This window comes from Ambystoma mexicanum, chromosome 9, assembly GCF_040938575.1.
Source record: "Ambystoma mexicanum isolate Mex_15411 chromosome 9, UKY_AmexF1_1, whole genome shotgun sequence".
NCBI classification, from domain to species: domain Eukaryota; kingdom Metazoa; phylum Chordata; class Amphibia; order Caudata; family Ambystomatidae; genus Ambystoma; species Ambystoma mexicanum.
In genome coordinates, this window is record NC_090931.1 from 1,132,668,979 (window position 1) to 1,132,682,987 (window position 14,009).

Here is a 14,009-nt window from a genome sequence, read left to right on the forward strand (position 1 = left end):
TGATGCGGTGAGATACTGCTGCTAATTATGTTTCTTTTGTCTCCTAGCAAGTTCTGCTTCTCCGAGGTTCGAGGGAATAGCTGGACACGGTGAGCGTCACGTTGCAAGCTGCAAATTAACGCAAAGTGTGTTGTCTTGCTCAGGTGTGGTTTAAATAGCCCCAACAAAATAGTCCAGGTAAAGTAGTCCCTAGGCTACCAAACCCAAAACACTAGACCGCATAGCTTGGTTCGTTTGCCTCCATGTTGGCTGACAATACCATAAAGTAGTTCCCAAGCACATTGTTTTTCATGGTGTATGAGCCTGGCGCCATAGGCGCCAGGACTGGCCCCATGAGGGCTTTTGAAGATGATGCCAGGCTCTAGAGGCCCGAGTCCTGACTCCACCTGGTCATTGGGTTTGCCAGAGGGGGTTTTGGGCGAGGGTCGTGACAGGATTGGGACAAGACAGTCCTAACCCTCTTCCTGGCAGCTAACACACATTGCCCTGCAGTAGCCCACAAAAAGCCTCTGCTTTTCCGAGCATTGGAACTCCATATAAGGATTTTCCTGGCCTCACAGGCCAGGAAGAAGTGTTTGTCACAAGATGGCCAAGGGACAAATGAAAAACCATGTGGCACGGCCATTTTTGGACACTAGACAAAGTTGATAGTGTGAGAAACCAAATGGTGTCCCACTTGCTAGTCCACAGGGATCTCTCTCTGAGGTGGCCAGGGCATAGCCATCACATTTAGATCCAGACCCTGCAGGTGGACCAGTGTGGGAGGATCACCTGGTTGTGAGATCTTCGGGGACTGGCGGTGAGGCCACCAATGGTGTGATGCGCTATCCCCCCCCTTTCCCGTGCCAATATCCATTCCTATTTCTTGAGGATTCTCCAATGTCCCAACTCCCACCCAACCCTTTTCTACACGAAAACTGGGCCAAGGAAGAGGGTGACAGAGTAAAGATGCGAACACCTACATATCTCATTGGGCATGTCCCGTTAATCAGGTCAGGCAAAGTCAGACACTTGACCTTAATCACATACATCTGATGCCCATTAGCTCCCCCCTCATGGATAAAAGTCAGAACATAGAGACACACTCTGAGCAAGGTGAGCCATGAGAAGGAGCAGATCTTCCGGGGTGAAGGCAAACCCACTGGAGCATGATGATGGATCAAGGGACTAGAGCAAAGGGTAGGGAAATACTGAAAATCCATGCAGGAAGATGTTGCCTCCAGGAAACCATGAAGGATATGCAGAGAAAGCCAAATCCCAGACAAGAAGAATCCTGCATTGTGTTTCAAGGATGCCAGTGACCCTCCTGGGTGAACGACAGTTGGGGCGGCGGGGCCAAGCCAGTGGTATCAACTTTGACTCATGAATCTAAGCTGAAGAGACAAGAAAGTAATGCACACAATCGGTGAGTTAGCGAAAGACATGAAAGGCCGGTTTGTGTCAAGGAAAGATTTAAAGCTGCAACAATATCTCACAATTGAAGGTTGCACAGATGCTGATGAAATGCAAAAGAAAGCAAACCAGTAGTGAACCTTTAAGTTACTGATAATTTTGAAGCCAGTTATACAGAGTAGCGGAGTGGTCCAGTGAAAGAAAGTAGCCCAATCGAAAGTCTCCGCAAAATGTTTGATGTCTTGTTATAAAGTTGCAAAGTGAATAAAATCTGAAATGTGCAATGGTCATGATTAACCACGAAGAAAGGGGAAGTTAAAAGGTGATTGTTTTAAGAGGAAGATCTCTGAACTTTTCTGATTGTATTAGGGAACTACAAAGACCAAGAGGCACTTAGGTAAATAACATAAGGCAGAGCTGAAGTGAAAGTCGAACTAATCCTGCAGAGGTCTATGGTAAAAGCTGTGCACATTTGAAAGTCTTTGACAACAGTGAAATGTCCGAGCCCAACTGAGGGAGACCGGAAACATGAAATAAGTTTGGGGAAAGGAACCTGCAAGTGCTAAGATTGCGAAGTCAGAGCCAGACTGAAGGAGACCTATGTTGAATCAGGTACTTTTTGTTTGAAAGGTCTGAGAGCGACTGAGGGAGACCTACGGGAAGCTTTGTAAAACTGTGAATGAACTTTTGGAAAGCTGGAATAAGTAACTTTAACGTGAAAGTCCAGGGGGGCCTCGACCCACATTTTGAACTGCCTTTTTTTGATAACCTGAGCCAGAGTGTGTCATCCTGTTTACGGGGGCTGCCTTACTCTGTACTGTCCAACGTGGGGAGGAGAGCTGACTCAGCCACCTTGATGCTTTATGTTATAACACTGACTTTTCTTTGCATACACATTCCCCTTTACACACTTTTTGCATAAGAGATAGGGCAGGCATTAGGTTTTGTTAGTACAGGCCATTTTGATTTGACATAACTGACAAGGACTATTTTCTTTATTATTTGATGGTAGAGACTAATCCCATCATAGCTATAGGGCAACATAAGGGTTTTTCCAACCCCCAAGAACTGAATAAAGGTTTTGAGAATTGTAACTTTTTTGTCAGTGTCATACTTGTGATACCATGCCTTCCTTACAATATCCAAATGCCATAAACACGGTAAGTCTAAAGTAAAAAACACCAAAAAAGAGCAAAAAGTAACTGCTGCAATAGCTTGTCCCTTAGGCTCATCTAAAGTAACTACAAATCCTCTGAATGTTAGTCTAGGGTAAAACAAAACCTCATTTGACTACATTGTAAGATGCATTGTACAATGATATAAAGCAAACAAAAGTGAGAACAAGTTATCAAAAGTGGCAAAAAAGTAACAAGCGTAAGGGAAACAGTGTTTCCCAGCACTGACAGCCTGAAGGAAATGTCAGTTCTCCATGGCAAATGAGCAAAAGCCAGTGCAGGGAAGCTGAAGGCTTCAGTGCACTGCAAAAAGAGCAGGCTAGATAGGTGTTGTAAAGAGAAATCTTTTCTAACAGGTATTTATCCTAACTGTCCCGGTTTTACCTTTATGAATGCGTTGTAGACTGAGTGGGCCATTTTACCCCTACTCATCCTTGCACTGCTGCGGAGCACAATCCAATTCATCACAGTAGCTTTGCCTTAATCTTCTAGTAGTGTATGCTAAAAATATCGACAAGCAACCCACACTTCACAAGTTCTCATTCCAACAGGGCTAGCTAGCTCAGCCTGCATTCCTCTGAGGTTGATACATTGACTTAGTTAAAAAATAACTTGCCACCCTCCCTTCAAATCCTCTGTGTACGCTGCCTACCCAGTTCGCCCGTTTGGGTTGTGGTTTGCCATCACTACAGGCTTCCCATGGTCTCCACTCTTTGGCAATGCTTTGGTAAACCTGTTCTTCTTGCATTCTAGTTACTGCCACAGTGATCATATCGTGCAGGGACACCGTTTATATTGGCATGCATTGTAAACCCTGATATCACCTTTAACAAAAACATTTTCTAGAAAATGGGCCACCTGAGTGAGGTAATTTACAAAGTATGCACCACAAACTTAACAGTACACAAATGATCATAAGCAACTGTTAGAGGACTTTAAGGGATATATGTTTCAAGCAGGTTGTTTTCACCAACAGAGAAAATTGATATTAGTCCCAATGTAACTGAATAATCAATAGACTGACAAGAAGACTGATTGGTCCATAGCAATGGACTAGCTTTAAAGAAATAGGCAGCAAATATCCATAGATACTTATGAGCAGAAGGAGGATTCGAAAATGGAAAAAGACCATTATTAACCTTTATAGTCAAAGGGCCGTCTACATGCCACCTTCTGAATGTAATCCATCTTCTAAAGCTGGGTTTGGAGAAGGCCTGAATGCACAACATTATTCCCACAGTTTGGTATAGAATACATTAAAGTACCTATAAAAGGAAGGACAATTACAACAGATACCAAAGGCTGAATGAAATATAGATACCATCGTTGAAAGACGATAGACTATAATACTGGGTTCATTTGCACAGCTGCGTTCGACTAGAAACGTATACTTTTCACCTTTAAGTAGGTGGAAATTGAAGAACCCTTGAAAGCCATAGTACCTCAGTGGAGATCTTGTTGAGGCAAAACAGGTGGGGTGCTCAACTCCATGAGCACTAGTTTTCCTCTGTTCAGTTAATACAATTTGAACTGTGTTGGATTAAAATGGCCATGTACTAGAAGACACAGTTGCATGTAGGTACATCATTTAGTTCATTCATTCATTCATTCATTGATTATTATTATTATCTCACTATCAGGTCTAGAAGAAGAATACAAGGGAGATAGAACAAAACAAGAAATTACATGAACCTGTTCAAAGATGCTGAGGTGTATAAAAAAAAGTAGCGCAATAGTATTACCAAAAGATGCATGCTGCCAATTGAGTGGCAGGAACTGACATGCATTTGTGTTTGAGAACAAACCCGCTTTTCACTTTGGAAACAGCCATGCCATTGACACTGCCACACACCTGGTGAGGATTAAATGGTTCATGTTAATGGAACATGAATTATTCATGAAACATAGGAGGAACTTGGGAAGGTGAGATACATCCACTTAAAAAGCAGGACGTTTACAGTAAGAAGCATCCTATCTCCAGCAAACATTCTAAAGTGACTATGGGAATTTAATATAACTCAAGGACAACCACAGCTCTTCCCATTTGGTTAAGAGTTACGGACATCCTGCAATTAATGTTTGCAAGAGTTGCTACAAAAAGTTGTAAATACTTTAACAGAACTGAGCAATAAATGCATAGCACCGATGTTCCAATGTAAATGTTGGCGTGGGTAATTCAGGTAATTCAGGTACGTGAATTGTAGAACTCGAACTGAAGAAAAATGCTCCATATGAAACTCATCCGGGGAGAGTCATTTGTTTGCCACTGTAGCACCAAACCTTTAAAAAAAATATTTTATGCTTAAGGGCTAGAACTTGTGGTTATCAATGTTGCACTAAGATGTTGTCATATTGAGTACCGGAATCAATTTGGCTTTATGAATTGATAAGTAATGAAAAATATTAATGTTGCCCAGAAAAAACAGCCGTTTCCAAAACATCACTATTTTTTCAAAATGAATGGCTGTCTCCCACTCTCACTTACTTTCCTTACAGATGGGATGCCTCTCTACCGCCCACGGTATTCTCCACTTTCCCTCCTCCTGATCCTGTAAAGGGGCTTATCAAGCCATTATTCTCGTTACCCTTTCTGTTCCCATTATGATTTTGTGTGTGATACCGCTATTTCCCTTATAACCTCTCCCTACCACCTGCCACATCCAAAAATAAAAAAAAAATACATATTTGCATTTTCCAAGTCAAATTAGCCTGTTTGGTAACTTCATAACATTCATTCATAACATAGAACACATTTTGATGGACTCTTCCCATGTTGTTTGATATGGCTGCATATTACTACGCACAGGGAGGGACTTTCTTTAGATCTCACCATTTAGTCTAATGTTAAATGATAGCAACAAAGTACGACACCGCCGGTGGTGTTGTCAATATTTAATTTCACCGTAAATGTAAACAAGTCTCCATCACATTTACAGAAAACATTCTCATTTGGTGTTCATTTGTACAGTAGGTAACATCGATGTTCCCATGTATGATTCCATGTCAAAACCAGGCCCAACTATCCAAATGAAAGTCACCAGAGATAATTTCCTAAGAGGCATTTTTGTTCTTTTTTGTGGTGGTAAGGTAAGAGGCTAGAAAAACAGGTGCAAGAGCAACAATGGGAGGGGGGGGGACGTCTATCAGGAAAAAATGATTGTGATAACCTTTGCCAATTCTCTACCTTTGATGCAGCACTCCAACATCTAAGGGGATGGGGGGAGCTGGCTATGTGTCCTAGCAGTCTCTCCAAACTATGCACGGGAAAATCTTAATCATTAATGGGCTCACAATAACTAAATCTAAATAAAAATTATATTTAATTGTACTAACTTTAATTCATGTTCATGTTAAAAAAAAATGCTGCAGCAACAGCAAAAACGAGCTGCACTCTCCCAAAAAAGTCCTTACTCGAACCACTAGTCAGAGTTCATTTCATCATAGAAACAATAATTTATTGATGCTCCATAGACCAAAAAACAAGTTAAAATTCCATTAAATATGGTGTTCCCAAAAAGACAACCAAAAATTCGGCCAGCATAACGCGTTTCACAACCTGCGCGTCGCTTGTTCACTTTAATTCATGTTTATGCATACAGTGTACATGCACATATAGGCACGAGTTTAAAATGATTGGTAGTATGTACTGATTTCTTTTTAAATCTAAAATAAATGTGCCGATTCAATTATAATAACTGAATTTCATTTTTATGTGTACAGCATACGTGCACATACGTTTATATGCATGATATTGTGCATAGTTATCTTTTTTAAACGTTGAAGTAAACATTAGTGGCAATTTGGCAAATTGCAATTGACTATATGTTAATATGTAAATTAAGCCGCAGATGAGCCCTTCAACATACTCATTTGGGCAGGTGTTGGCAGCAATTTCAGAATGAATGTGTGCTACTCTGTAGCAACTATTACAAAGTAGTAAAAGCATGATTGTGGACTGAAAGTGAGACATTGTTCAGCTATGTCTACTTCTTGTCTGACGCACAGTGTCACATTTTATCACTCCAGTACACAACAGACATCTATCTATCTAGTGTGGGGTGTAATAAAAGGCCCCAAGCCAACAGAACTAAAAGGCCCACTGAAGAAATGCCCTGACAGCCTTAAAAAAAAAATTAACAGTTGTCACACTGAAAAACTGGCCTATTAAAGCAGACAGTGGGGTTTCTGCAAGTAGCACAAGGCCCAACTTTCATTGCAAAAGGAGAAGAGCATTTTAATTTACAGTGGCAGCAGAAACTCAAAGGTCCCTTTCACATGAAAAACAGGATTTTCAAATAATAACACCAAAACGGTTTTGCATATGTGTTTGCAAGTTAAAGCAAGACATGAGAAAAATGTTTCCAAGCCAACATAGAAGTCATGGAAAAGACATGGTATGTGTTAACAAGATGTAATGTATATTACGCTTCACATCCAAAATACTGGCAACAAGGGAAAATAAAATGTTGTTCTACACATCACATGAAGATTTAATCTAGGTCCAAGGCAGACCCTTTTGGTTTGTTGGTGGGCAAACTTCACAAAGAATGTCCCCATTGAAAGCCTGGTTTGTGCATCACAGCTGTTAACAACTGCAATAAAATGGGTCGTGCCACAGGGTGTTGAAACCCAAGTTTCCCTAGACCTGCTGTCCGTAAGGGCAGTTCTGAGCAGGCCAAATGCTTTGGCTGGTGTTTTTCCAGAATGTTGGGGGGGGCTGTGATAGCAGGGGCTGCAATCAAGAATGAACTCTGAATTCAAACAACCAACTTCATAGAGACAAATAAACAACTCGGGTCACAGGCTGACCCATAGAGGCAAATGGCACTGGGGACAGGGGGGCTCCAGTTTGCATATCCCAAAGATGTTCTATTAATCTAAAATAACCATTATCATTTAGGCCTTTTTTCAGCAACCATAGGTCATACTTTCTGGATTAAAATGTCATTTTTTAGGTAGTTTCCAGGCGATTCTGGTGATATAAAATGCATCCACCTGTGAATCAGGGAACCGTAATGGCCATCTAAAATGGGTTTCTGTCTGATCTGAAAAAGTTTTCAGTTGGCAAACGGGTGGAGGGTGAAATTAGGAACATGGATAATAAATAGCATGTTCCTAGCAATTATGCTTTTTGTAAAAACAACAGAAAAAATTCCACACGGCCGTGCAACATGGTGCTGTCCTAGCTGTCGTTTTATTTAATTCCCATGATTAGCTGAATCAGAAAGTATGTATATTATGGCAGTTAGTAGTACAATTATGAAGTTTTGCCACATAACTAGTTTATTGCGAAAAATTTGACATGAGAATAAATGGGGATTGCAAATGGAAGCTGCCATATGTCTGCTCCGGACTCCTAAGCCAATGCTTAGAGAGGGTATGAATTTGAGAGGAGAGAGAACAGGTACTGTCCAATCCTATTTGCGAGAACTCTTGCAGGGTACTCCCCACAATTGTAAACTTAACGGTGTCCTCACTGCTATAATAAGTGGATGCACTATGAGCAAGGGAGAGAGCTGCTAAAAATTACCATCAGACAGAGCTGCTGAAATTTACCAACTGAAAGTTGCAAGGAAACACCAAAGGAAATTGCATCTCGGTAGAGCCTTCCATTACTGGGAAGGTCTTGTTAAGGATTTCAATTAGGCACACACCGGGTCTCGCCTAGCACGTAATGCACAAATGAAATACATATTTATTATGTCTATAAGTTCAATATTCTGAGTGATATACCACTCATATCACACCCATCTCAAAATACCCCCCAGGTCACACTGGACCAGGAATCAGGCTGGTTGGTAAAAGTAAATATTTATTTATTTAATATTCAAATCAAACACAAATTTTAATTATTATGGGACAGCCATCACCAAGTGGTGACAATACAATTCAGAATATAAGTAAAGCAATTGAATTCACATATAATAATGCAGAACAGAAAACACAGGAAAAAGAACAGGTGTGGCTTGTGAAAAGATAGCGTTTAGGTTAAGGTTTCCCCCTGCAAAGTACTTAATGCACAAATGAGCAATTATACACAGATTTAAGTAAGCAGCAGGTATTCAGGAATGAACGAACAGAGTACAGTGCTTGAATGCAGTCTTCCCTCCCCAAACAAGAGAGAAAAGCACTTTTGGAAATTGACACTTTTAAAATGACAGGTGAAAACGGCTTTGTGAAACAAGGAAAAGTGTGCAAAAATGCTTAAATTGATAAAAATTCTTATGAGAGCAACACTAAACAGGTCCTAACACACATGAGCTACAAGATAAACAACAGTACACACTTTAGATCAGAATGGAAGTTAAGAAACACTTTGAATGGGAAAAAGACGTGGGAAACTTTTGCAAATGCGAATTTGTGGCAAAAGTTCACTATGCAATTTTTAATAAAACCGGGTCAAATACACTGTTCCGGTTTTTGGTTGTGAATGTAGCTAAGGGTCTTAGGCTTAACTGAGAGTTGAAATTACGTTTCTATCTATAAAATTGAAGAAGTTATGGATGTTTTAGAGAGGCAGTTTTTGAAAAAAATAGGTGCGAAAATGAAAACAGAAATCAATTCTTACAATGACAATTATTCTCTAAACCAGGGTATTCAGGCTGGTTACCAGTTTGAAACAGTAAGCCCCAGAGTGGTCCGTGGAAACCAACCCTGGCACCTCCGTGTCCACGTTGGAGGACTCTGTCGGATTACCCGTGGGATGATGATAAGGGTTTGGGATTTTCAAAAGACAAAAAGGATTTTCAATAAATGATTACTATTACAAGAAATCAAGCAAGGTTTCAGACTGGTGTGACACTACTACACGTTTTTAAGTTAAAGAGAGGATGGGTTGAGATTGGGATAGGACAAGGCAATATACTATGGGTTACTATTATTCCTGTTGATACTTACAGTCCACTGTGATTAAGATTGGACCATCAGGGTTCTGGTCATCAGATCAGGTCTACCGGCAGCAGGGCCCCTCTGGCGGAATTTGATCAGCTGTGAGGTTCTTGTCAAGTTGAGCTGCACCACAGACTGGATTTGGATTGGCCCTTCTGGTCACTGGACACAGAAGATTAGCAGGATGGCGAGTTTCAGCGGCCAAGCATGAACGGTAGCAAGCCAGCCTGGATCAGAATTAAATTCCCTTAAGTTTGGGATGGTTGGATTTGGGCCTAGCTAAAAAGAGTTTAGCAAATGCTGAGGCCTGGGTTTTGCAAAGGAGTCTGGAATCAGCTGCAAGATGAAGAGTTGAGGAACAAAGCACTGCGCGGAAATCAGGATGTGGTCAGGAAGCATTGTGTCCCTATGTGTGGTGTAGTTCCTATATTTATCCTATCAAGTGACATCACAAAGTTTATGGTAGAGGCAGAATTTCAAACCACACCCCCACAGCGGTGAGTGGTCAAAGGCACTTGCCTTGTTCTGGTTGGAAGTCAGAAAAATCTGTCATCTTTATGATATGATTTGGGAACTCTCACATTGATTTAAACCACAATTTAACGTTTGCACAAATGTACATTTCTAAAATTATGTCCCCTAATAAAATCAGACACATACATTACATTTTTCATGGGTTATTTTTACATTCAATTCCCATCTCTGTGAGAGCTGTCTTTGTCATTCTGCAGAACTGTATCAATTTTAATCATAACAGTTTGGCCTAACAATTTCTAATTCAGTACATATCTGGTCGATCATCACTAGAACATGGGTATACAATATTAGACTTGCAGCATTAATAGTTTTGCTACAATTAGGGTTTTCCTGTAACTTTGGTTCCTTATGTAGCACAGAGTTCATCAACGTCTTCAAAGCAAGGGGCTAAAATTAGATTAGCAACTACCAATGTTTAGATTTGTCCTCCTTCATGTTGCAAAGTTAAAGAGTTTCAAACTTAATCCCAAATAGGCCTTTAAACACCAAAAATTCGGGGCAGTTCTTTTTCTTTGTAACTTTCCTTTCAACAGGCAACAGCTACCATATTCCTTTGATCAGGGAGGGGTGTCCTCTTCCTTGAGAGGGAAGCTCCCCTGTAGAGATCAGTAGGCAGCCTGCCATTGTCCTTGGCTAGGTCAGAGACAAAAGTCTGATGAGCTCATTGGTGTCAATATGCGAGAACCTCCAGCATCCATTAAACCTTACTGTAGCAAGGGAATGTCAAGGGAGTGTCATCGTCCCCAGGCTAGGCACTGTCAAGTCAAAATTAAGTATTTACTTGACTCTAAACTGGGTTACTTAAAAATTCACTTTAAGGTATTTCATTTAAAATATATATAAATAACACAGTTTATAAGGGATTTGGTCATTTAAAGAATTAAGCCCTTCACAAAAACATGGTTCTAAATAGGCTAATTTTGCAATTTCTCCAGGAAAAAAAAACATTTAAACTGAGTCTTTTACATCAGAATTTCCTTTGCAGCATACACATCTATTCAGCACCATTTCTGTCCTAGAGTGCTGGAATGTGTTTGTAGCCTGGAAATAAGTATTCAGCCTATGCTTGGAGTTTTCTCTGCACAGCTGAAATTGTTATATATTGCCACTTGTAATCACACTTTTCCCGTGGAACTGAAAACAAACTGTTGCTGGACTGGTTTTTCATGAATGCATATCTTAGCTGCTGTCAGTCAGTGAGGCCAGGTTTCTTCTGAGCCAGCTGAAGGATCTGTGATTTCAGCACACTTAATTTCAATAGTTCACTTGGAAAATGACTGAATTTAGCACCAAAACAGCACTTTGAAGGTTGCAATTGGTTGGTGAAGCTGCATTTTAAAAGGCATTTTTGGTTTTTCTGTGGCATTGCTTCATGTTACATGTAACAGCACCCACTGGCATTCTCCTGCAGTGAGTTCTGTTTTTATCCCAACTTTGACTGTGTGTGGCAGGGGTGTGCAGCCTTTTGTGATGGTGAACCATGCGCAGTTTTGCAGATTTTTGCACACACAGGGGTTAGCACATCTTTTTTGGCTGTTTCTTTCCCCATTGGCAACGGGGTGCAGTGGGGCGCATTGGCATGGGTTAAAATATACCACAGTCTTAAAAGCTTACTGGGGCCTATGGTGGAGAGCTGGAGGCCATCCATGTGAGTGGAGTGACCAGACCCCTGCCCTATCTTCCAGAGTGTCCTGACATGCAGCTGAATTTAAACACAGGTGTTCAATGTAAGTAGACTTGAGCCCTTTGCAACCCAAAGTTGGGGAAATCTGTTGGCCTTCAATCCTTTGTCTTTATAGTGGGTGGGGCAAAATGGTGTATATCCGTAGCCTATTTCACTAAAATTATAAATGTAATTAATTCCCCTTGGCAGAACACCACGGGTGATTTGTGTTCAAATTCAAAATTAACAATGCTCATTCCCTGTGTGTGATGAAAACTATAGGCTGTAATGCAATTGGGTAATCCTATTTTGCCTGCTTACCCAGACTTTTTTTTTTTTTAGGAAAAGGGTTGCCTTTGTTCCTAAACCAAAACTAAAAATAATCCTCCCCATGTTACCATGTGGCTTCCCCAAAAAAGGCCTTTAAGTGAAGGGGGGTTCTGAGATCCAAAATTCCCAAATCATTCAAATTGTTCTGTCCGACTTCCCCAACAGAGACCAAAGTAAAGGGGGGGGTGCTAAGTCAATAAACTGCTAGGTCACCCTGTGTTTACTTTAAAGCAAAGGGGTCAGTGAAATAATAATTGCCATATGTATTTGCACACAGTTGTAAAACTAAACTGCTAGCCTTTTAAGCGTGCAGTCAAACCAAAATTATCCAGCATTGCAAATGTAAAGTGATGTTATTCAGGGACCAGTGTTGATCATTTATTTTGAAATCTGTATAAAGTAAAACATTGTAAATGAAGTTTTTCTAACCAAATTGTGCGTGTTATTTATGTAGAGAGAAGTTTATTTTGTTGTGCCACCCTTAAAGTGGTGTGTGACATTTAAATGCGATTTTCTTAACATAAGTAAATATATTTCCTGTACAACGGCCTGATTCTTGGCTCATTGGTAGCTCAAGGGGAGGGATCCAATGGGCATGATATGAGGATGAGATAGGGCTAAATAGAAAGAACCAACATTAACCATTTATCGTGTGACACTTAGCTTGGGGATGGAAGGAACTCTCTGTGGCGAGGGTAGCCTATCAATAAATCGTTACACTAGGGGTACCTCTCTATAGCTGAATAGTTTATGCTCTACTGTGTAGTCTTGTAATACAATTTGGCCCTTCCAGACAGAATGTGACCCAAACAGAAAAACATCAGGTTTCCAGTAACCAATCTATTGTTGAGACTTTGTCACAGTTTCAGCAGAATGGCACATATTCATTCTAAAATGGCTGCCCACGGCTCCTCACAAGAGTCAATTTGAGGGCTCATTTTGCATGCTATTTTTCATATAGTTCATTGCAATTCCCCAAGGTGCCACTGAAGATTACTTCAATGTTTTGAAAGCGAAATGACACTAGATACACCTTATGACAATTTTATTTGCAATTCAATTTGAAAAATGCACAGCTTATTTAAAATTATGCTGACAGCTGGAAACAGTAATTGTCAAACAGTGAGTACACTATGCACATTATTATTTTTTCATTATAACTTGTTGTCATCTCCATTAACAGAGAAGAGAAGGATCGAGATTGTTTGAAAAACACCCTAGTAATAGTTGGTGACAAAGGTTAAGCGGATAATAGGCTCTGCTATGGGCTGTTTGTATACTGTGATGTGTACACCCTGGAATGGGAAAATTTACAGTTAAGAAAACAAACCAGAGACCTCTGTGGGAAAAGTACCTTTGCTATTGCAAACTTCCATCAGAAAAATGCAAGAATTAGAATTCCATGATAAACGGTGCTGGTGAAAACCGTGTGGCGCAAGGAGCAATGCAGGGGCAGAAGCGGAAACAAGGAGGACCACAGATCAGGGTGACAAGGCACAGAAATGTAGAAGAGGTGGGAATGTCCTAAATAAAGGATAGGGAGAAGGTAGCAGGGATATATTGAGGGGAGATACCCCAATTCATAATCATGCTAAAGGTGAAGCAACAACTACGCCCTTCAACTGCCCCCACCCCCAAAAAGCAGTCAGGGAAAAACAATGGAATCACACGGCTATTCACTACATCAACGTATACTACCTTCGCATAAGAATACAAAATCTCACATACCCACTGAACCAGTTGCTGAAATGGCAATCTCACACCTGTATGGATATTGTGGTGGCTGTATGTAAGGATTGAGTAGGCCCCATTGCAAGGTGCCAGCCGCAAATCTTTTATTAGTGTGCAGACGTGCGCAAAGAACTGCCTAAGAAGAAAGCATGCACGCATATTAGAACCAGCAAATTGACAGCAGCAGACGGATGAGAGAAGCAGAGCTCCCATTTTACGTTGCTGACTTTTTTAAATTTAATGTACAACCTCTATAATATTTGTGTTATGCTCTCGGCCCCACACTAGCACTT

At 40.6% G+C, this 14,009-nt stretch overlaps 1 protein-coding gene across 3 annotated transcripts in view; it reads right to left on the reverse strand.

Moving 5' to 3' along the window:
- Nucleotides 1-14,009, reverse strand: part of LYPD6B (LY6/PLAUR domain containing 6B) — a 474,724-nt gene that overhangs the window by 210,917 nt on the left and 249,798 nt on the right. Inside the window, exon 3 of one of the 3 annotated variants that reach the window (XM_069616500.1) lies at nucleotides 13,714-13,852. The exons of the other annotated variants lie outside the window; for them this stretch is intronic. The gene's annotated coding sequence lies outside the window, so the exon portion shown is untranslated. The remainder of the gene's footprint in view (nucleotides 1-13,713; nucleotides 13,853-14,009) is intronic. 3 annotated transcript variants of the gene reach the window in all.